The sequence below is a fragment of the Rhinopithecus roxellana genome, chromosome 5, assembly GCF_007565055.1.
Source record: "Rhinopithecus roxellana isolate Shanxi Qingling chromosome 5, ASM756505v1, whole genome shotgun sequence".
Classification (NCBI taxonomy): domain Eukaryota; kingdom Metazoa; phylum Chordata; class Mammalia; order Primates; family Cercopithecidae; genus Rhinopithecus; species Rhinopithecus roxellana.
This window is the reverse complement of record NC_044553.1, coordinates 122,535,644-122,556,738: the sequence shown is the minus strand read 5'-3', so window position 1 is coordinate 122,556,738 and position 21,095 is coordinate 122,535,644. Positions and strand designations below refer to the sequence as shown.

General features: G+C 46.4%; 1 protein-coding gene across 1 annotated transcript in view; it reads right to left on the bottom strand.

Moving 5' to 3' along the window:
* OTUD7A (OTU deubiquitinase 7A) overlaps window positions 1-20,378 on the bottom strand; it is a 373,673-nt gene extending 353,295 nt beyond the window's left edge. The window contains exon 1 of the mRNA XM_030931684.1: window positions 20,212-20,378. The gene's annotated coding sequence lies outside the window, so the exon portion shown is untranslated. The remainder of the gene's footprint in view (window positions 1-20,211) is intronic.
* Window positions 20,379-21,095: the final 717 nt, after the last annotated feature.

Below are 21,095 nucleotides of genomic sequence, written 5' to 3'. Positions count from 1 at the left end.
CCCCATCCTTCTGCTCACACCCATCACATCCCTGACACATACAAAGCACTTTCACAACCTTGCTGCAGAGGCAGGACAATGCACCAATAAAGGGCACAGCTTCAGAAGGTCCTCAGCTCAGAGAGCCACTTAAGTGTCCAAAACCAACAACCCAAGGAGTTAACATGCAAAGCAGCCCATGGTACCCTTGGAGGCCTGACAGAAGCAAATACAGCCTCATTGGCCAGGCATATCCTGAAGTCAAGCCAAAAATGAGGCTGCAATCCAGTGACCAAACAAAAGCAGCCAACAGACCCAGAAACAAGAGAACCAGACAACAACTCCCACCCCACCATCACCACCACCACCAAGCTCACGTAATAAATGATTACTTGGAGACCAAAATAATGCTTTAAGGGTTGATTCAAGCATTTTTAAACATGATTAAAACACTAAGTAAACAGTATGACAATATTAAAAAGACCAGGGTGATGAGAAATGAAGAGAATTTGTGTAAATGAGTACTATAATCACAAAATCAAAGACCAAGAGGCTGGTTTTTAAAGTGGATTTGACATGGATTAGGTAGAAGGTAGATTCATGAAGTGGAAGGAAGCATTGAGGGAATTATCCAGAATGTATCACAGAGAGCTGGAAGAAGGGGTAATGTGAGAGAATGGATAAAAAATTAGAGGATGTAATGAAAAGAATCAATAAAGGACTAATTGGAGATGGAAAGAAAAGAGAGAAGAGGTAGCAGGCAGCCTATGAAGAGTTAGTGGCTGGTAATGTCATAGAATCAATGTCATACATGAATTCTCTACTTAGGAAAGGTCAGAGAAGCTGATGGATGGATGGTTCATTCTCTAATCTTCCCAGGTAACCCAAAAAGATCAAGAGGCCTAATTTTCCAAGATATCACACATTCTGGTTGTACAGGTGACCCTAGGATGTAGTGTTTTCCAAACACCCGGTTTATTTTATCTTTTCTCCACATTTGCAACAGTACCATGATGGAGTTGATCATCTGAACTAATCCTTTGGGTCCTGCTGACCTCCTGTTTACAGGGATGCTAGGGCTTGGCCCTTCTAGCTTCTCTGAAGCCACAGTTCACCAGTTACACATCCCCATGACTGACAATCCCATGTGAACTCTACAAACTTGGAGGCAGGCAGAGAAAGAAAAGTATTTAGATACTTCAGCTGATTGCCATTTTGTTTTGTTTTGTTTTGTTTTCTTTTGTTTTGCTTTGTTTCATTTCATTTCATTTGCAACAGGGTGTTATGCTGCCCAGATTGGAGTGCAGTGGCACAATCTCAGCTCACTGCAACCTTCGCCTCCTGGGTTCAAGTGATTCTCCTGCCTCAGCCTCCCTAGTAGCTGAGATTACAGGCACGTGCCACCACGCCCAGCTAATTTTTGTATTTTTAGTAGAGACGGGATTTCACCATGTTGATCAGGCTGGTCTTGAACTCCTGACCTCATGATCTGCCCTCCTTGGTCTCCCAAAGTGCTGGGATTACAGGCGTGAGCCACCGCACCCAGCCCTGATTGCCTTTTAACGCAAGGTAGACTTTTTGCCAGCAATTGAAGACAGTAAGTGTGGGTGCCCTCTCCCTTTCACACCAGTTGCTGGCAGGAGCCCCAGGGGCAACAGACTGAAGGAGCTGCCAACAGGACAGTCTACAGCAGGCCAGGCCGAGGGGAAATCTTCATCAACTCTTGTTCCTTGGAATTTAGGATTTCTCACTTTTAAGTTGCCATGGCCTTTGAAACTAAGTTTTGCAGATGAGAAACTCTAAAAAACTAAGTGTTGTTAACATATAACTATTTTAAAATGAGAATTTAAAACAAACAAATCTCAAATTATTGCAATAAACTATTCTATAACAGTTTGGGTCCACAGATTTGTAACTACAAATAGCTTCTAAGAGAATACACAAAGTTCATAACCTTCAACTCAATCTGATAAAGTACCTACATGTCTCCTCCATACAAAGGACTAAGTCAGATGTTTATGAAGACAGCTTGTGCCACTGTGAGCAGCCAACTGGCCAATTCTGTGCTCCTCGATGGGCTCATCTGTGAAGTGGGCTTGAACACTGATATCTGCCTGGCAGGGTAGCTGTGAAATCTAAGGATAATATAGGCAAAGCACTAGACAATCAATGATTGCTACTCTTACCACGTAGAAATGACAACATTAATTTAAAATTCATTACATTAATGATTTAATTAAATTACTAAAGCAGTAAGAATTCCTTCAAGGTTATACTGATTAATACCCAAAAGGTCACAGACTTCCAAGAGACAGGTGGTCACTCCAAGGCCACCAGGACCAGGCAGTATACAGGGACAAGCTGCGGAGGTGGGGAAAAGTGGGACAGATGTCCAGGATGGTACCTGCCTGCCTCCCTTCCCACCAGGCTGCTCTGCAAGGAAGGGCCTGGGTGGCCCTCGCTGGGATGCCAAATCTCTAACACAATAGCTTGTCTAATCCAACAAAAGGGCCTTTGTGACGAATTGTTCTGGAGTCAAACAAAAACTCTTCTTGGAAAAGGAGCCCTAAAGTTACTACACAATGCCCAGCATCTGTGCAAAACAGTGACCTATTTCTTAAAGCACAAGAAGTCCCCAAAGACTACAAGCAAAACCCCTCAGTATCCACACAATCAGCCAGCAGACAGCAGCTTCTCAGCTTCCAGCAAACAATCTACTCCTCCACACTTTCTTTGAAATCCCCAGAAACAATGAAAAAGGAAAGGGAGAGAGAAAACTAGAAAGAGAAATATATTCCACCCCCAACAAATCAAGGAGACAGACACAACCACAAACCACAAACCACTGAGTGTACCAGAACCAATGCAATCAGGAACGTAGAGAGAGCCAGCACCCACCTCCTGAACCTGGGGAGGCACATGGGCCCCACTGGGAGAAATGGCCTAGCCCCGATGTGGTTGGTCATGAATGGGCTCTGTGGATACAGGAGCATGGCCACTGAGTGGGCCTCAGCCCGTGGACTTGGCCTTGTAGAGAGAGAAAGGCAGCAAATGTAGGACAGAAACACAAGAGGTCTGCTATGAACAACATCCAACTTAAGCCCTGAAATCCAGGGAACATAGCCGGCCTTAGACAAAGGGAATTCATGTGGAGTAAATGTATTTCAGACCACAAACTTGAATCCAGTGTGCACCCCTCCCTAGCTTCACCCTCATCCCCATTCTTCAACAAAGACCTGACCCCATTCAAAAGTGACTAAAATCACAAAGCAACCAGCATGGGAATCAGGCACAGAAGACAGGGTGGGGAAGGAGAAGAGCAAATGCAGATGCCTGAGAAAATATCCATAGAGACACAGACAAAGTGACTTTATAAAAAATATTTCCAATTTCCTGTTAGTTTTTTATTACTACCGTAACGAATTATCACAAACTGAGTGGCTTCAAGCAATAGCAATTTATTTTCTTATAGTTTTGAAAGTCATAAATCTAAAATTGGGTTAAAATCTAGGCGTTGGCAGGGCTGCATTCCTTCTGGATGCTCCAGGGAGGATCTGCTCCTTGTCTTTTATGCTTTTTAGAGGCTTCCCTCATTCTTTGGCTCGTGGACCCCTTCCAGGAAACACATCACTCTGACCTCTGCTCTCACTGCCACATCTCCTTCTCTCACGCTGACCCCAGTGTCTCCCTTGTGATGACCTGGGGCCCACCTGGGTCAACCAGGATCATCTCCCTGTCTCAAGGACCTTCACTTAATCACACCTGCAAATTTCCTCTTGCCACATAAGGTGACATGTGCAGAGGCTGCGAGAATTAGGAGAGGAATACCTCTGGGGGTCATTATTCTGCCCACCATAAAGAGAAACGTTTCCCTCTTCTTTTCCAACTCCTGAAGACTCCCATATGCTTCGGCTCTTGGTTCCCCACCTCCAGTGATGTCAGGCAAAGTACTGAAGCTGCCATCACTCTGGTTCTCTCTGTCTCCCTCCTTCCACTTTTAAGAAAGACCCTACTGATTATACGGTGCCCATGCAGACAATCCAGAATAGGCAATGATGTCAGGCAAAGTCCTGAAGCTGCCATCACTCTGGTTCTCTCTGCCTCCCTCCTTCCACTTTTAAGAAAGACCCTACTGATTATATTGTGCCTATGCAGACAATCCAGAATAGTCTCCCTATTTTAAAGTCAGCTGACTAGCCACCTTAATTCCATGCTCAACTTTATTTCATTTTTCAGTGCCAATTTGCCAGGCATGGTAACATATTCACAGGTTTTCGGGATTAGGATACTGACATCCTTGAGGGGTTGTTATCCTGCCTACCACACTCTCCTAAAAAGGAAAAAAAAAAAAAAAAAAAAAAAAAAGAAGAACAAAGAAGAGATCATAAACCAACAAAAAGAGAATCAGGGCATGGAAAAGAAATGAAGAAATAAAAATTAAAATAAATGGAATAGGGATGAAAACCACATTAGATGCAAATTAATAATAGAATAAGGGCAATCAACCCAAGAGACAAACAAATGAAATGGAGGAGAATATGAAACATCAACTTTATCAAAGAGATGACAAACATAAGACAAAAGAAACAATGTGCATATAATTAACATTATTGAATTGTTAACAGAAAAAAGGTCAGAGATATAATACAAGAAAACTTCTGAAATAAACTGACTCATCTCTATCAATTACAAGGGTTTACTGTGCTTAGTTTAGAATACAGTGATACAACAATATCAGCATCCAGAAACATTCAAGTAAATTAACTGAATTAAAAGAATCACGTGAACCTCTAGGCAAAAACAGGCTGATTTCAAATTTCTCCATAACTGTGCTAAAAGACAGGAGAAATATCTCTATATAGTTTTAAAGGAAATTATGCAACTCAAGACCTTTATAATCAGGCAAGAGATATTTTCAAGCTTGCAAGAATTCTTCAAGTGTGCGGGTGCCATGAGCCATGTGAGAAGAGAACAAGAAAGGAGGAAAACAGAGCCAGGGATTAAACAAACTATACAATGAACTCCAGACAATCAAAAAAACAAATAGAAAAAAAAGAATCCTTACCTAAGAGATGACCAATGTTATACTGCCTTGCTAATGTAAAAAGTTATAGCGTAAGTAACAAAATAGGGAAATGGGTGGAGCAAAAGGAAGCACTGATATGCAAATTTAGTAATCTTTCAACCCGAGTGAGCAGATGCCAACCCTAAATACACAGTAAATGCAACGTTAATAAACAGCAATAATAAGCAAACAGGTATTTCACAGTTTTCCCCTAATTTTACAGGGATTGAATGGAGGCTATAGCTGCTCCTCAAATCCATCTCTTGTTCCTGGGCACTCAGCTAACCCACATGGCTATAAGCTGAGTGGTCGGGGGACATTACTTCCTGCACACCAGTCGGCTCTGCTATAGGAGCTATGCCTGGGAGGGGCTGCTACGTAAAGGGTAACTCCAGGCTGGCCTACCCAAACCAAGAAAGGGAACTTTTAGAAACTTTTATGCTCCAACAAATAAGACATGTAAATTCAGCAAGTCTTTAATCACTAAATAAAAATATAATTTAACTGAATACTTTTTTAGTTAAAATAGCATGTATTATAGACTAAAAATGGAATAATCTCCAACAAGTATTCTACGTATGTTCTTATGTGTTTAATAGTCTTGGATATCCACAGACTATTTCTAGAAAGATGCACAAGGAGCAATTAGTAGTAATGCCCCTTGGGAAAGGCATGGGGATTGAGGGAAGAAAATGACCCCCATTTTACCGTATGCTCTTGTTTTGTTTTGTTGAACTTATTATTTTAACCTGTGCAAATATTAGATTTTTTTCATGAAAAATAAATAACTAAGCAAAGGAAAGAGTAAAAACTAGTATGACTCAATTTTTACAGAGCAATGTACACCCTCTGCCTTGCTATACACACAGAGAGGAGCAAGGTGCTGAGAGTTTGGGGTTTGAGAAGCTCTGTATTAGTTTGATCTTTGTAGATGTCAGTATGTTTTATGGAACATGTTTCACAAAGTTTCCCCCAAACAGATGGTTATACTCAAAACGCCATGGGCGGCCGGGCGCGGTGGCTCAAGCCTGTAATCCCAGCACTTTGGGAGGCCGAGACGGGCGGATCACGAGGTCAGGAGATCGAGACCATCCTGGCTAACACGGTGAAACCCTGTCTCTACTAAAAAAATACAAAAAAAATTAGCCGGGCGAGATGGCAGGCGCCTGTAGTCCCAGCTACTCGGGAGGCTGAGGCGAGAGAATGGCGTAAACCCGGGAGGCGGAGCTTGCAGTGAGCTGAGATCCGGCCACTACACTGCAGCCTGGGCGACAGAGCGAGACTCTGTCTCAAAAAAAAAATAAAAAATAAAAAATAAAAATAAATAAAAACGCCATGGGCAAAGTGGAGCTCACTCAGGACCGGCTTCTTCTCAACCTCTCCTCACCACACATGTTAATTAAACTCATCTACAACCTATGTAAAAATTAAAGTGATGACGCACAGCGGACAAAGGTTTGAACAATCCTTTGGTATGCTCCCTAAAAAGGAAAGAACGCAAGGAAATTCTGACGTCTGCCCAAAGGGTCCAGATTGTCATTTCTGGCTCTGAGCTCTTTCGCAGCTGGGAGCATCACAGAAGCCAGTGGAGAAGGGGCTTGCCGGACAGAGCGCTGTCACTGGGCCAGCCCCTGACCACTGAGCCCCTCTCTTTTTCCAGGTGACCTTTCTCTAATAGTTGACAGCCGGCAAACGCCAACCATCCTTCTGTTGTCCTCATAACAATAATACTACAAGAACAATCCTGCAAGGTACCTAGTCTTACCCTCATTCCACAACATGGAAATAGAGGCTCAAAGCAGTGAGACCCTTCCTCAAGGCCCCTCAGCTCCCAGGCAATGGATAGAACAGATCTTAGATCCACTTCCTGGGCCCAAACTTGACCCAGCCCTGAAGAAAAAAATTAATGCACCCAGACAGTTTGTGCTCTGTCTTGAAGGAAGAAGGGCTAGAAAAATAGCCAACCAGAGCCCACAGTAGCACCTGGGACCTGCTGTCACCTGTAAGGCAGATGTCACATACAGGGACACTAGAGCTGGTAGCTGAACTGCCTTAGCCATGGGCCTCCCAGTAGAAGGCAGCACGAATGAAAAGCAAACCCAGTGGGGGCCTGGGGCTGGGAGTGTCTCATTCTCACCCAGGCCTGGCCTGGGCACTCGCAGTCCCCTCTGCCGGCACGTGGGTTCCTACGCCCTCCCCCTTACACACTCAGGAAAGGAAATCACATAGGGATGGCAAACTGTCCTGGGAGAAGCCTGGGACCCAGGGGGAGTGTACAGACAGAGCAAATGCAAGCCACTGGGCAGTCAGCGTGGGCTGTGCAGGGCCCCTCAGTGTTAGGAAGAGTGTGACATACACAGCACATGCTCCAGGGCGGGGACTACATGTGACTCCAGACTGCCCCCACGTACTTCAACACTTGGCTTTCCCTCGCTCTGCTGTGCTGGGCATATCCTGGACCATGAAAGGTATTGCCACTTGATAGCTCACTTTTTCTTAGCAATGTCTACTTTGGACTTTCAATTCTGAAAAAGGGTTTTTCTGCTGAGACTGCAGCACTGAACCATGCGCCCTCTCCTTATTATAATACGTGCAGTAGTTTAGTTCCTTCTTGGGCAACTTTTGCAAGAGAAAGAACACTGAAAGGGAAAAAGAAAATCGACAAGGTAAGGTTAATTACTTAAAATAAAAAATTCCCAGTAGTACTTTATGCAGAAAGCATGGTTTCTCACTCAACATCTTGGGGACAAAAGTATGTACATCACTGTGTTGTGGCACTGTTGTCTTCCCGGAAAGGGCAGACCTTATTCTCCCTCCAAGATAAAATAACAAGGGCGCAGGTGATAAGGAGTATTGCTCAGGGGCAGAAAGGTGAGGTCAAAAGTCCCCAGCAGCCCACTGAAGACCTCTTGGAGCAAGGAGAGAGCCCATAAGACAGGTGTGGCAGGTAGCCAGAGGGCAAGGGTGGCAAGGAGACTGAGGTGGACCACAGCCACTGACCAGAGTAGTCATAGTCAAGATGTTGAGGGAGGCCTGAGTGCCTTCGCCCCGAGGTCCAACGCCTCTTGCTGTGCAGCGTGGCTAGCGTGAAGGCTTCGTTCAAAGACCCATCTACAAAGGGGAAATCCTAGACAGAGAAAATAGAGACCAGAGGAAGAGGCAGCAGCTCAGCCACTGTGCATTTGCCAAATGTCCAGGTACAGAGGGATGGGACCCAACTTTGCTGGACAGGGCAGCGGGAATAGTTAAGGGCACAAAGACTAGTTCAAGGAAAACACTATTAAGGAGGGAAAGCAGGTATTTGCTCGCACAGATGGATAATGCTATACAGATGCTGCTGCCACAGAAGACGGCAAGGCTAGAAACGCAGGAGAATGAGGCAAACATAACAAGAACAATGGCCAGGTTCCCTGTCTTGGCTCACATCCCCATCCCAGTGCACACCACCAACCCAGCCAGCCCCACCATTCACTGGGCTGGCCGCTGTGCTAGCCTCGGGCAGAGTCAGCCTCACATGAATGTCTTTGTTTCAGCCTCCCACAGACGTCACTAAAATGTCAGGGAGGCAGTGGTGGAGTCCACCAGACCAACCATCACCAGGTGAGGGGGCAGTCACATGGGACCTGAAGACAGGGCCATCCCAAGTGTGCTGGCCACACTGACCACTGTGGAAGACCACAGACTGCCATCCTCAGTCTCCTCACCAGTAGAATGGGAACAAATTCCCTCCTGACAACAGAGTTATTGGGAAGATCAAATAAGATAATCTACACAAAAGTATTCTGCAAACTGCAAAGCACTATAAAACGGTAAAGACTTGATGATATACTGTACGCAAGTTAACAAACCTGGCAAACTGTTCGATTTCCCTCTGCATGGCTGTACATGTTACCATTGTTTGTTTTCATAACAAAACTATTTTTTTGTTGTTGTTTATTTTTTAACTTGACAAAACTGTGTGTTTTTGTTGTTTATATTTTGGTGTACAACACATCATGTTGTACGTGGAAGGGCTAAATAGAGCTAATTAATGTATGCATTACCTCACATGCTTATTACTTTTTATGGTAAAAACACTTAAACTCTACTCTTAGCAATTGTCAAGTCTATAATACATTGTTATTAATTTAGCCACCATGTTATACAACAGATCTTGTGAACATAAACATTTGTAAGCCAGCTATATATTCAGTTAAGTGATATAAAACCATCATTTGATCAAATAGTAAACATTCTACCAGTTCATCTTGCAGATGTCTTTCAATTTTCTGCTTTAAGGAAACCAACTTTCTTTCCCCCTTGTGGGATAATATAGAAGAAGAGAAGAACTCATGGTCCTTCCTGTTTGTCCTGGACCTGTCTCCCTGCATTTCTAAAGTTACAAGAACTTCCTTGAAGCTAGTGGTTCTCAAATCCAGAATCAATAGGGGCTTTTATAAAAGTCCCAGAGGGTTCCAAGGCTGTGGCTCAGTTGCTGATATCAGAACCTCTTGGGGAAGTGCCCAGACATTAAGATTTTTAAAGTACCCACGTCATTTCAGTGGGAAGTGGAGGATCCCTGGCCTGGGCCCTTCAGAGAGCCAGGACAGCCACAGCTCTGAGCATGTACCCAGCAGTGACACAGGCCTGGCAGTGGTATCTTCCTTTCTGGGGGAGATATTAAGAGAATTTGAAGTTTAGGATTTGCCACCATTTTTTAATATACAAAGTTAATGTAATCAATCATCTTAATTGATCATGTCTTTTCTTCCATTATGAATTTTCTTTTTTCCTTAAGGATTGTTTCAAACATGACATATTCATGTGACCTTCCATTTTCTCTTTTCTATCACTAACATTTTCAAGGTAGTACATCTAATTTATTTCATTCTTAAAAATCTATGGAACGGAAAATCTGAAACCATAATTCTTCTTTGAACTCTCACTCTGCTGTACGACAAGCAAGTCCCATTACAACTAACCAGTAAATTATCTGGTTTTTGTTTATTTGCAACCCAAGTAAACACAATTTTGCATGCCACTGAACTGCAAGCTTAAGTATGAAATGTTTCAAATTTTATATAAGCAACTTTCCCAACTGCAACGCTTCTGAACTCATGGGAGCTAAGCAATTCGAGGAAGAGTAATTAAATTTCTAATTTTAATTCCCATAGGGCTACTATATGCATTTAACAAACATGAATGCAGAGACTGTTCTGAACAAGGTGCCTCAGAGATGTAACGAGAAATAATGCATGAACTTCTCCTCAAGGGCTTAAGAGTCAGAGGGAGGAACAATGTCCACACAACTCATTTCTAATCATAAATACTTATTCAAATGCTCAGTATTCTCCTCCACCCCAGAAGTGGAGATACATATATATATATATATGTTTTTCTTTTTTTTTTTTGAGACGGACTCTCACTCTGTCACCCAGGCTGGAGTGCAGTGGCGCCATCTAGGCTCACTGCAAGCTCCGCCTCCTGGGTTCACGCCATTCTCTTGCCTCAGCCTCCCAAGTAGCTGGGACTACAGGCACCCACCACCGCGCCCGGCTACTTTTTCTTTTAATTTTTAATAGAGATGGGGTTTCACCATGTTAGGCAGGATGGTCTCGATCTCCTGACCTCATGATCTGCCTGCCTCGGCCTCCCAAAGTGCTGGGATTACAGGCGTGAGCCACCGCACCTGGCCAGAGATAAATATTTTTAAAAGACACCTAATTTTTCCTATCTGTTCCCTCTACCTGTTCCCTCACAGCATTGAGCAGGGCTTCCCTTCCCCTTGATCAGTCAGCACTTTGGGAGAACCAGGGAATTAATTTTGTACAGAATCATGGAGTTGAAAGGGATATCAGAGTAGGCAGCTATGGTTCTTCATTTCACATGTTCGGTTAGGACCTAGAGAATATCCCCAGAGTGAGGATCCAAGCAAGAAGGAGTCCTCCTCTAGGCTGTGGGCACTCTCTTTCCCCAGCCTGGACCAGGTTCTCTAGTCACTAGTCAATGGGCATGGAAGGAGTCTAATGTGAATGCAACCACACACCGATCTTCTAATAAACCATACATGCTAAGCAGTGGGCTGGCTCACCTGTATCCACTCCTCATCTAGGAGGAAGCACCTTTTCTGATGATGCATTTCTGAACATACTGCTTGCCAGACTGTAAATGGAATAAGTCAGTTTTGGTAGGAGAAACCTTGTCTACCTCTTCCAGTACAGGCAGAGGACCCCGGAGGGATGTCACAACTGGCTGCATGCTGCCACATCTGAGAACCCAGAGTCAGTGGGCACTTATAACCACGTGGACCCAAGGGCTGAGTTCACATTCAACACCTCAGACAAGGTAGAGAGAATAATCAAGAGATTTGGGGGTGAACTGCAACCCATCCTTGCAATTCTAGGACATGTTTCCAAGGGGTTAAGTGCAGCCTTTCAATGTGCCTACTCAATAGCTGCAGACCCACTATGCCGAGTTAAACAGACAACCAGAGAGTTTTCACTCAATCTAATAATCTAATGCTGCACTTGCAAAGGACCCACATCCTTCCTTGGGGGCCCATGTCATCCCACAGATGGCAGAGACCCCTGTGTCCTTCACCATGGCAGTCAACACCAATGGCAAAAAAAGGCCGGTGGTCTCACAGCCAAGGACATGCTCTGGCAGCAGCTCTAGGCTCTGCAAGGGAATGTACTTAGGGTGGGGGTGACACTGCAGACCCTAGCCTGGGGTCATGCCTCCCCCAGGGGAAAATGCCAAGACCACCCTCTCTGGCAGGACCTCAGGTCACAGTCACTGCCCACAATCCTCCCTGAAATCTACTCACGGGACTCTACCTTTGGAATGTTATTCTTTTTCCTCTCCCCCCATCCCCTAGTTTTTCATGTAAAGGACTAATCTTTCATCATCCCCAAGGATAAGGAAGTATGTTCTGCAACGATCCTGCCCAATTAGCCCTTGCATGCCTGCTATTGTCATACGCAGCAGCACCTGAGGTACAAGAGACGTAACCAGCTTCCCGGGAGCTCGCTATCTACTCTGATTGAGAGGAACTTCACTTAGCATTGCTTAACAGAGCTGGCTTGTATTAGCTCATTTTCACACGACTGATAAAGACACTACCTGAAACTGGGACGAAAAAGAGGTTTAATTGCACTTACAGTTCCACATGGCTGGGTAGGCCTCAGAATCATGGTGGGAGGTGAAGGGCACTTCTTACATGGCGGTGGCAAGAGAAAAATAAAGAACAAGCAAAAGCGAAAACCCCTGATAAACCCATCAGATCTCATGAGACTTACTCATTATAACGAGACTAGCACAGGAAAGACCAGCCCCCATGATTCAATTACCTCCCCCTAGGTCCCTCCCACAACATGTGAGAATTCTGGGAGACACAATTCAAGTTGAGATTTGGGTGAGAACACAGACAAACCATATCAATATGCCCCTGGCCCCCTCCAAATTTCATGTCTTCACATTTCAAAACCAACTGTGCCTTCCCAACAGTCCCCGAAAGTTTTAACTCATTTCAGAATTAACTTAAAAATCCACAGTCCAAAGTCTCATCTGAGACAAAGAAAATTCCCTTCTGCCTATGAGCCTGTAAAATCAAAAGCGAGCTAGTTACTTTCTAGATACAATGGGGGGTACAGGTATTGGGTAATACAGCCATTCCAAACTGGGAGAAATTGGCCAAAGCAAAGGGGTTACAGGGCCCAGGCAAGTACAAAATCCAGCAGGGCAGTCAAATCTTAAAGCTCCAAAATGATCTCCTTTGACTCCAGGTCTCATATCCAGGTCAGGCTGATGATAGAGATGGATGCCCATGGTCTTGGGCAGCTCCACCCCTGTGGCTTTGCAGGGTACAGCCTCCCTCCTGGCTGCTTTTAGGGGTTGGTGTTGAGTGTCTGTGGCTTTTCCAGGTGCACGGTGCAAACTGTTGGTGGATCTACCATTCTGGGGTCTGGAAGACGGTGGCCCTCTTCTCATAGCTCCACCAGGCAGTACCCCAGCAGGGACTCTGTGTGGGGGCTCTGACCCCATATTTCCCTTCTGCACTGCCATAACAGAGGTTCTCCATGAAGGCCCCACCCCTGCAGCAAACTTTTACCTGGGCATCCAGGCATTTCCATACATCTTCTGAAATCCAGGTGGTGGTTCCCAAAACTTAATTCTTGACTTCTGTGTACCCACAGGCTCAACAGCACCTGGAAGCTGCCAAGGCTTGGGACTTCCACCCTCTGAAGCCACAGCCTGAGCTCTATGTTGGTCCCTTTTGGCCACACATGGAGCAGCTGGGACACAGGGTAGGCTGTGCAGCTCAGACACCCTGAGCCCAGTCTGTGAAACCACTTTTTCCTCCTGGGCCTCCAGACCTGTTCTCCAGAGGGGCTGTTATGAAGGTCTCCGATGTAGACTGGAGACATTTTCCCCATGGTATTGGTGTTTAACATTAGGATTCTTGCAACTTATGCAAATTTCTGAGGCTGGATTAAATTTCTCATCAAAAAATGGAGTTCTCTTTTCTACTGCATTGTTAGGCTACAAATTTTCCACACTTTTATGCTCTCTTTCCCTTTTAAAATGAAATGCTTTTAACAGCATCTAAGTCACCCTTTGAATGTTTTGGTGCTTAGAAGTTTCTTCTGCCAGATACCCTAAATCATCTCTCTCAAGTTCAAAGTTCCAAAAATCTCTAGGGCAGAGGCAAAACACCACCAGTCTCTTTGCTAAAACATAACGAGAGTCACCTTTGCTCCAGTTCCCAACAAGTTCTTCATCTCTATCTGAGACCACCTCAGCCTGGACCTTACTGTCCACATTGCTATCAGCATTTTTGTCAAAGCCATTCAACAAGTCTCTAGGAGATTCCAAACTTTCCCACATTTTCCTGTCTTCTTCTGACCCCTCCAAACCGTTCCAACCTCTGGCTGTTACCCAGTTCCAAAGTCACTCCCACATTTTTTGGGGTATCTTTTCAGCAACACCCCACTCTACTGGTACCAATTTACTGTATTAGTTTGTTTTCACCCTGCTGATAAAGACATACCTGAAACTGGGAACAAAAAGAGGTTTACTTGGACTTACAGTTCCACATGGCCAGGAAGACCTCAGAATTATGGCGGGGAGCAAAAGGCACTTCTTGCACGGTGGCGGCAAGAGGAAAATGAAGAGGAAGCAAAAGCAGAAACCCCTGATAAATGCATCAGATCTTGTGAGACTTATTCACTATCATGAGACTAGCACGAGAAAGACCAGCCCCATGATTCAATTACCTCCCTCTGGGTCCCTCCCACAACACATGGGAATTCTGGGAGATACAATTCAAGTTGAGATTTGGGTGGGGATACAGCCAAATCATATCATGGCTAATGACTTTTAACTACAAGAATCCCCAAGCCATAGAAGCCCCTCCATTCTTGTTACCCACGCCTCCTTCTTCCTACACACACACACACACACACACACACACACACACACAAGTCAAAGCAAGTTCATGTAAGCAATGCCTTGGTTACAAGTGCAAACTATAACTACATCAACCGTCAAAGGATAGAAACTGGGCTAATGGGAAGTGAGACAAATACTGTCTCCAATTCCTTTTATTGAACAACTTATCAATCTAGAACTTAAGAACCCATGGTATACACTCACTCATCCGTTCTACCCTAAAGCCTACAGGATGGCCCGAGAGATATTCTGCCCTTGTGGCCCCACCTGGGGCTGTGCCCAAGGTCACATAACTGGTCATCAAATTCAAGTGAACTGGAAGCATGTCTCATTTATTTTTACTGTTCAGTGATGATTCTCTCAAGAGATGGTATATTATTTAAAAGACAGTCAAAACAAATACTCCAATTCATACATTTCAAAAAGAAAAAGTTAACTATGTACCTCTTAGATGTCAAGCAATTTTTGTAAAAGGCATGAAAAATTATACATGCAAATGTGTTGCCCACACTACAATAGCACAGGTTTTCTTGAAACCTCAAATCATCATTAGAGGAATTTTGAGAAAATGGGCTGTAACCATGGTATGGGTTTTAGACCCCCAAGATAAAAGGGTATTGCATGGACTTCAGGGATGATGTAAGGTGATCTGGGGGAGGAGGACGTGCTGAGTCCCAGGACACTGTGCATTTTGTGATCTCTTCTGCAACAAAGACATGACAGGCTAGCCCTGAGCTTACTGTAAAAACTCAGAGAACTTAATTCACAGAAAGTTCCTAAAATGTGAGTACAGAGATTATTTGGGTAAATTATTTGAAGGGTGTGTTAGCCCTGCGGGCAGGAAAACTGGGGTCTTCTCAGAGGTAGCAAAGTTCAACCCGTCTGCACCACAGACAGATGTCTGCTCTCACTCCAGGCAGCCACCTCCTCTTGAGTGAGCTCCTAAACCTTTGTCTCAGTAACTGAGAAACTTAATCTAATCTCACAGAGGGATGGGTGTATGGTCTGTTCACACCAATCCCCAGCACCATGTGAAACTTAACAGTAATCTAATAAAACAAATGAAATGCTGAACAGACAAGGAAATGAATTTCAAAGGTCTAATTTTATGTTTCATAAAAGTCAATAGTGCATCCTACTCATGTATATTCATTCAGACATCAAATTTCCATTATATTTATAAGGAAAACTAGGTTAAGAATAAACTATGCTCAAATAGAAAATATTTCCTTGGAAGGAGAAACTCAAAATCCTTCAATCCTACAAAATGAATTTACTTTAGACTTACCTACTTAACTAAGACAGATGTATTTAAAACCTGTATTAGCATTAATGTGTACTTGACTTCTCAGAATGTGAAATGCTGTAGAGCAGAAATCGGTAATAGCAAGGACTGGGGTTTTGTGGAATCACACAGTTTTACCAAGTAAGGCTTTAGATGCATGGGAGGCTAACTCTTTCCCTTTGCCACGAGGAGCCTAGAGCATGACGGGCCAGGCCTTGGCCAGCTGCAGCTGCTGCATGGCCCACTCCCTCCCAATCCTAGTCTATACTCCCCCACTTCCTGGTCCAGAAATGCTGTGTGCAAACCAGCCAGCTAAACACGCCTCCACAACACAGGCAAGTAATAAGGCAGCGTCCAGCCCTTCTCTCCATTTCAGCTTTTTAAACACTTATTTTTAAACCACTTCTCCCGTCTGTTACTATGAATGATGAAGAACTGCCATTCCAAAAGTGTGACGAAGGCGGTTCCCCCCTTGTGGCATCTGTGTTAAGGCCATCTTATTCTTGGTCTCACACACAAACTTTTTGGGAGACATGGCAGTCTACCAATGGGCAAATAAAATTCTTTTTCCAAGGTTCAAGGGTAAAATATTTTCACATTAAATACGTTACAGAAAAGAACCAGCATATTTTATTCCCATTTTGTCCTCAAGAATGAACAGCTTCTAAAGGGATTTGGCATCACCTATTTTACATCTAGTGGCACTTCCCCTTTAACCATTTACAGTGTTTAATCAAGGTGAAAAGCCTGGTTCACTAAAGCTGAAAAACATGTCATTCCCATTTGCCCTCTTGAAATCAATAGTTCAGTTTTCCACGCAATTTCAATGGAATGAGAAGCATAAAGAAATGCCCAGTCATAGCGCTGGACTCGTTCTCTAGCAGGGCATCTATGAAACGTATTTCCTTTTAAAATGTGATGTTCCCTTTTGCATGGGGGCTCCATGAGAACCTCAGGAGAAGAGAGGAGTCTTTGGTCTTCAGTAACACACGCAGATGCTGCAATGACCATCTAAGCATGGGGAACACCAATCCCAACTCACCAAGATGGCCCTGGAGCACAAGCTGGCCTCTCTGAGCTCAATCGCTGTGAGGAAAAGCCTCCCAGGGAACATGTGGTTGAATAACCTGGCACACACTTAAAATCAGAGTAAGCACATTTTAAGTGAAAAAGCATAGTTGCCTTTTTTTTTCTTGTTTTCATTTTCTAGGGAAAAATAAAAGCACAGTAATGAAATGTTTTTCATCAGAGAAATTTTAAGGCCAAAAGCCCTTCTCATCTCATTTAGGCACATCATGGAAATAAATACGGCACCACTAGGAGGTCAGAGGCCATGACTTGCACACAGCTTGCTCAGAGCAAGGTGCCCCTTCCCTCCTCCACCAGGCTTGGGGGCCACAGGAGTTACTTCCTAAGTGGACACCTGCCACCTATAATCCAGGGCAAGGGGTCAAATAGGCCCCTCTAGGAAGTACCACCACACAAAGTCCCAGGGCTTAAGTCAATCGGGAGTCAAAGCCAGGAGCAAACATCAAGGGTGTGCAGGAGAGGATTTCCACGCGTTGCCCTGGCTGGCACATTCACGCCCTGACCAGGACACCAGCCTGTAGTTCACTGAAGTCAACTTTCTCCTCTCCAAACTAACACTCTCACGTCCGCAGTCTGACAAAGCACTCAGTCGGTGAGACTCAAAGTGTGCTAAGAGCCACCTTCCAAAGACACGGAGCCACTGAAGCAATTTCTCTGCTAGGGAGGCCTACATTCCAGACTCCACAACCTGTGGTCATTCAAGTATGTGCCCCCAATCCTTTCTTAAGTTTCCATCTCTTGGGAGACAGGCATACGGGAGCGGAGCGGGAGGGGTGGGGGGAACCGGGGGCGGACCACACCAGCGCACACACACGCACCCACCTCAACTTGGCGACCCACTCCCAAGGTGGCTCTGACACACGCCTGCCAAGCCGCGTTTTAGCACGCCCCCTGCTGGCCCACAAGAGCTGATTCAACCTTTCTTCTGTGGGCCTAAGGCATGAATAAATGACCTTAAGATCCCAGAGGGAACAGAAAGAAAATCAGGGCAATTTTGACTTCTTAGAAACGGAAGATGTGACGGTGATCTCTTTTGGGAGATCACTGACAGCTCCCAAGTTTAAGTACTCTAAAGATACAAGGGGGGATGAAGAGGCTTTAAAGCGGATGTTTTAAAATGTTTTAGGGAAATAAGTGACCCATACCTAAACGTTTAGTGGAAACACTTGCATTTGAAGTTTTACAAGTGCTACAGTGAGTTACACCATAAACGTGGTGAATATTTTCACGAGTCTACAGGTGAAAAACAAAAAGATGGATACGGGGCCAGATTGGTTTCACAGACTCCATTTTCACAGTTTGCAATCCAGACCCTTAAAAACCAATCTTCATACTACTGAGGACATTGTAAAGAAGAATCTCTGCCACAACTCAAGAGTTGAGCTCTAAAGCAACTACAGACAGCGGGAACAGCATCATCCAAAAGCAGCTCATTTGGAGCCAGTTTCTCATCTCACTGAGGCACACCATTGGGAATAAATGCGGCACCATCAGGAGGTCAGAGGCCAAGAATTACACACACTTGCTCAGAGAAAGGCGTCCCCTCTCCTTCTCCACCAAGCCAGGGGGCCTCAGGAGTTACTTTCTAAGGGAACACCTGCCACCTATGATACAGGCCCAGGTGAGACCTGCATGTGGCAATACTTTGTAAAGCGGTGACTTCCACCCATTATCACCCTAAACACTAAAGGCCTAAGTAACCACTGTTCTCCCATTCTTTTCACACCAATACAGGGTTCAAAAGATCGAAGTTCTAACCAGGTTCCAACTTTTGCGTGGCATATGCTATTAAATTCCTTACAGACCCAATACAATCACAGTAATAATTTAAGGCATACTTATTTTAACCAATTGGGAGTTGTCATTAATTATTAAATATGAAAATGTCAATACATTTGTCCCTTATTGGATATCCTTTCGATATGACAGGCTTAAGTAGATACTCAGATTTTCTTGGGAACTTGCTTAGTTTTGTTCCCATAAGAATGGGTACTAATGGCATACGCACAATAAAATAACGAAGTGTTGATCCCATTTAGCGGGGCATGTTTATCTAGACCTGAGAGTGCCCTTCAGATCTACCTCTGTTCTCCTGAACCCTCTTTGGCTCTTGAAGAGGCCTTTGAAGGTGGTGGGACACACAGCTGCTGAGAGGACCCTAGTGAACCTGCCTCTCCGCCTTTGCCCAGGGCAGGCTTCTCCCGGGCACACCCTGGAGGAGGACGATGGTGAAGGAGGACACCTGCAGATTTTCCTGAAGCAATTAAGACCTGTAAAGATTTAGGTCCCGCTGTCAACCTTTTCCTGGACACATTATCCGCCCCATAATATTTTTAAAAATTGTTCCTCTTACAGCTCACTTTCATTTACCAAGCTCTCACCCGGCGGTAACCATGTGCATGTCATACATGACTTTCCCCTGGATCCTTGTGCTGTGGATGAAGGGATTCCCTGATCGGGGTCTCACAAGTTTCCCTTCAGCTACTCTTAAATCTATTCATTCTCCATTCAATAGACAGAAATAAAAGTCATTTGCACTTGTGTGAGGTAGCTGAGTTTACAGAGCAGAGGCAAATCCATTTTATTACAGAGATTCTGAAAGGGCTGCAATAGCTTCACCGGGCGGGAGGAGGGTACACTTGAGCGGTTGTGTCCAATGAAGGAAAGTTTTAGTTAATGATGACATCACTGACATCTCCCAAATTTAAAGGAGCACTTAAAGCACCGCAGATGCAATTTTTTCCCCTCCAGTGAGGAGATATTAGGGAAGGCCTCTGGGTTCACAGCCAAATTGCATTAATGGTTTGCCTACTGTCCAGCGAGACCCAGCAGAGCGAGCGGGACGGCGGTGCGCGGGGCCGCGGGGGCCCACGCAGCCACAGCTCCGCTGCCCGGCGAGCGGCCTCGCGCGCTGCTCTGGGCCGGGCCCTGCCCGGCCGTCTGCCAGAGCCGCGGGACCCCCGACGCGCGCGCACGGACCGAGGGGCCGGTCGCCCCACGCCTGGCATCACGTTCCAGTGCGGACAGCCAAAGGGCTGAGCGGAGACAGCAGCCCCGACCCAGCCGGAGCGCCGCGCCCTGCCCCAGAGAGGCGCGCCACGCCGGGCCGGAGCCCGTGGCCCCGGAACCCGCGGGGTCCAGAGCGGAGCCCGCAATGCAGACGCGCCGGCGAGCCCAGCCGGGGCCCGCGACCCCCGCGTCCCCGCGCCCCGGCCCCGCGGTGGCCCGGCCTCAACGCCCACCTGCCTCGCCACAGAGCTCGGGAAGGAGCCGGTGCCGGCCCCGCGCCGGGACAGCGCACCTGCCCGGTCCGCGGGCCCGGCCCCGGCGCCCGCCGGCAGCACCGCGGCCAGCGCCGTCTTACCTGCAGCGCCGAGCCGCTCCGCTCCACCAGCCCGCAGCGCCGCAGTCGCTGCTACCCGACTTCCATTTTCTCTCGCTTTAAAGGAAAACCAGATCAGCTGTTTTGCTCGCGCTCGGGCTCCGCAGCCCCCTCCCCAGCTGCCGCTCGCGGTCCCTGTGGCCTCTCCTCCTCCGCCTCCTCCCGCGCTCCGCTCCGCCCCTCGCGCCCCTCCGCTCCGCCCGCGGCCGCGCGCAGCGCCCGCCTCCCGGCTCCGCCTGCAGCCTCCCGGCGCGCGCCCTCCCCCGACGTCACCGGTCGCGTTCACGCCCCGCCCCAGCCCCGCGCGAACGTGCGCGCGCCGCGCCCTGTGCCCCGCCCCCGCACCGCCGGGGCCGGGCACGGAGAGCGCGTGCTCGCGGCCGCGAGCCCCGGGAGGACGCACAGCGCCCTCGCGCCCGCGCCCGCGCGCCCGTTCTGGCTCTCCCACGCTTGCCCCTCGGGGTGCCCCCTTCTGCGCTCTCTGCCTGGACTGCAGGAAACGCTGCTTAAACAGCCTGCCTTTTCCTGCTGCCTGACTCGAGCCGTCTGCGGCCACCTATCTCGTTTCTTCCCCCTGGCTGGCGCACCATTCCTTCCTAAACATCCCAAACTTTCTCCCACCCAGACTGTCCAGGCTGCAGTTTCCACGCCCTGCCCTGGGGCCTGTGCATCACGCCTAATCCAAAGCTGGTCCTTTTACCTCCCAAAGAGGTTCTCTGACCTTTTCCCATTTTTTGCCTTCCTCTAAAGACTTTTTCACGCCACCCCTTCAGATGGTTCCCCTCCCTGATGCCAAGACCTGCTCGCTGCTCTGGGCCCTTCTCACGTCACGCTCTAGATGTAGCCGCGCCTCCTTATCCCAAACA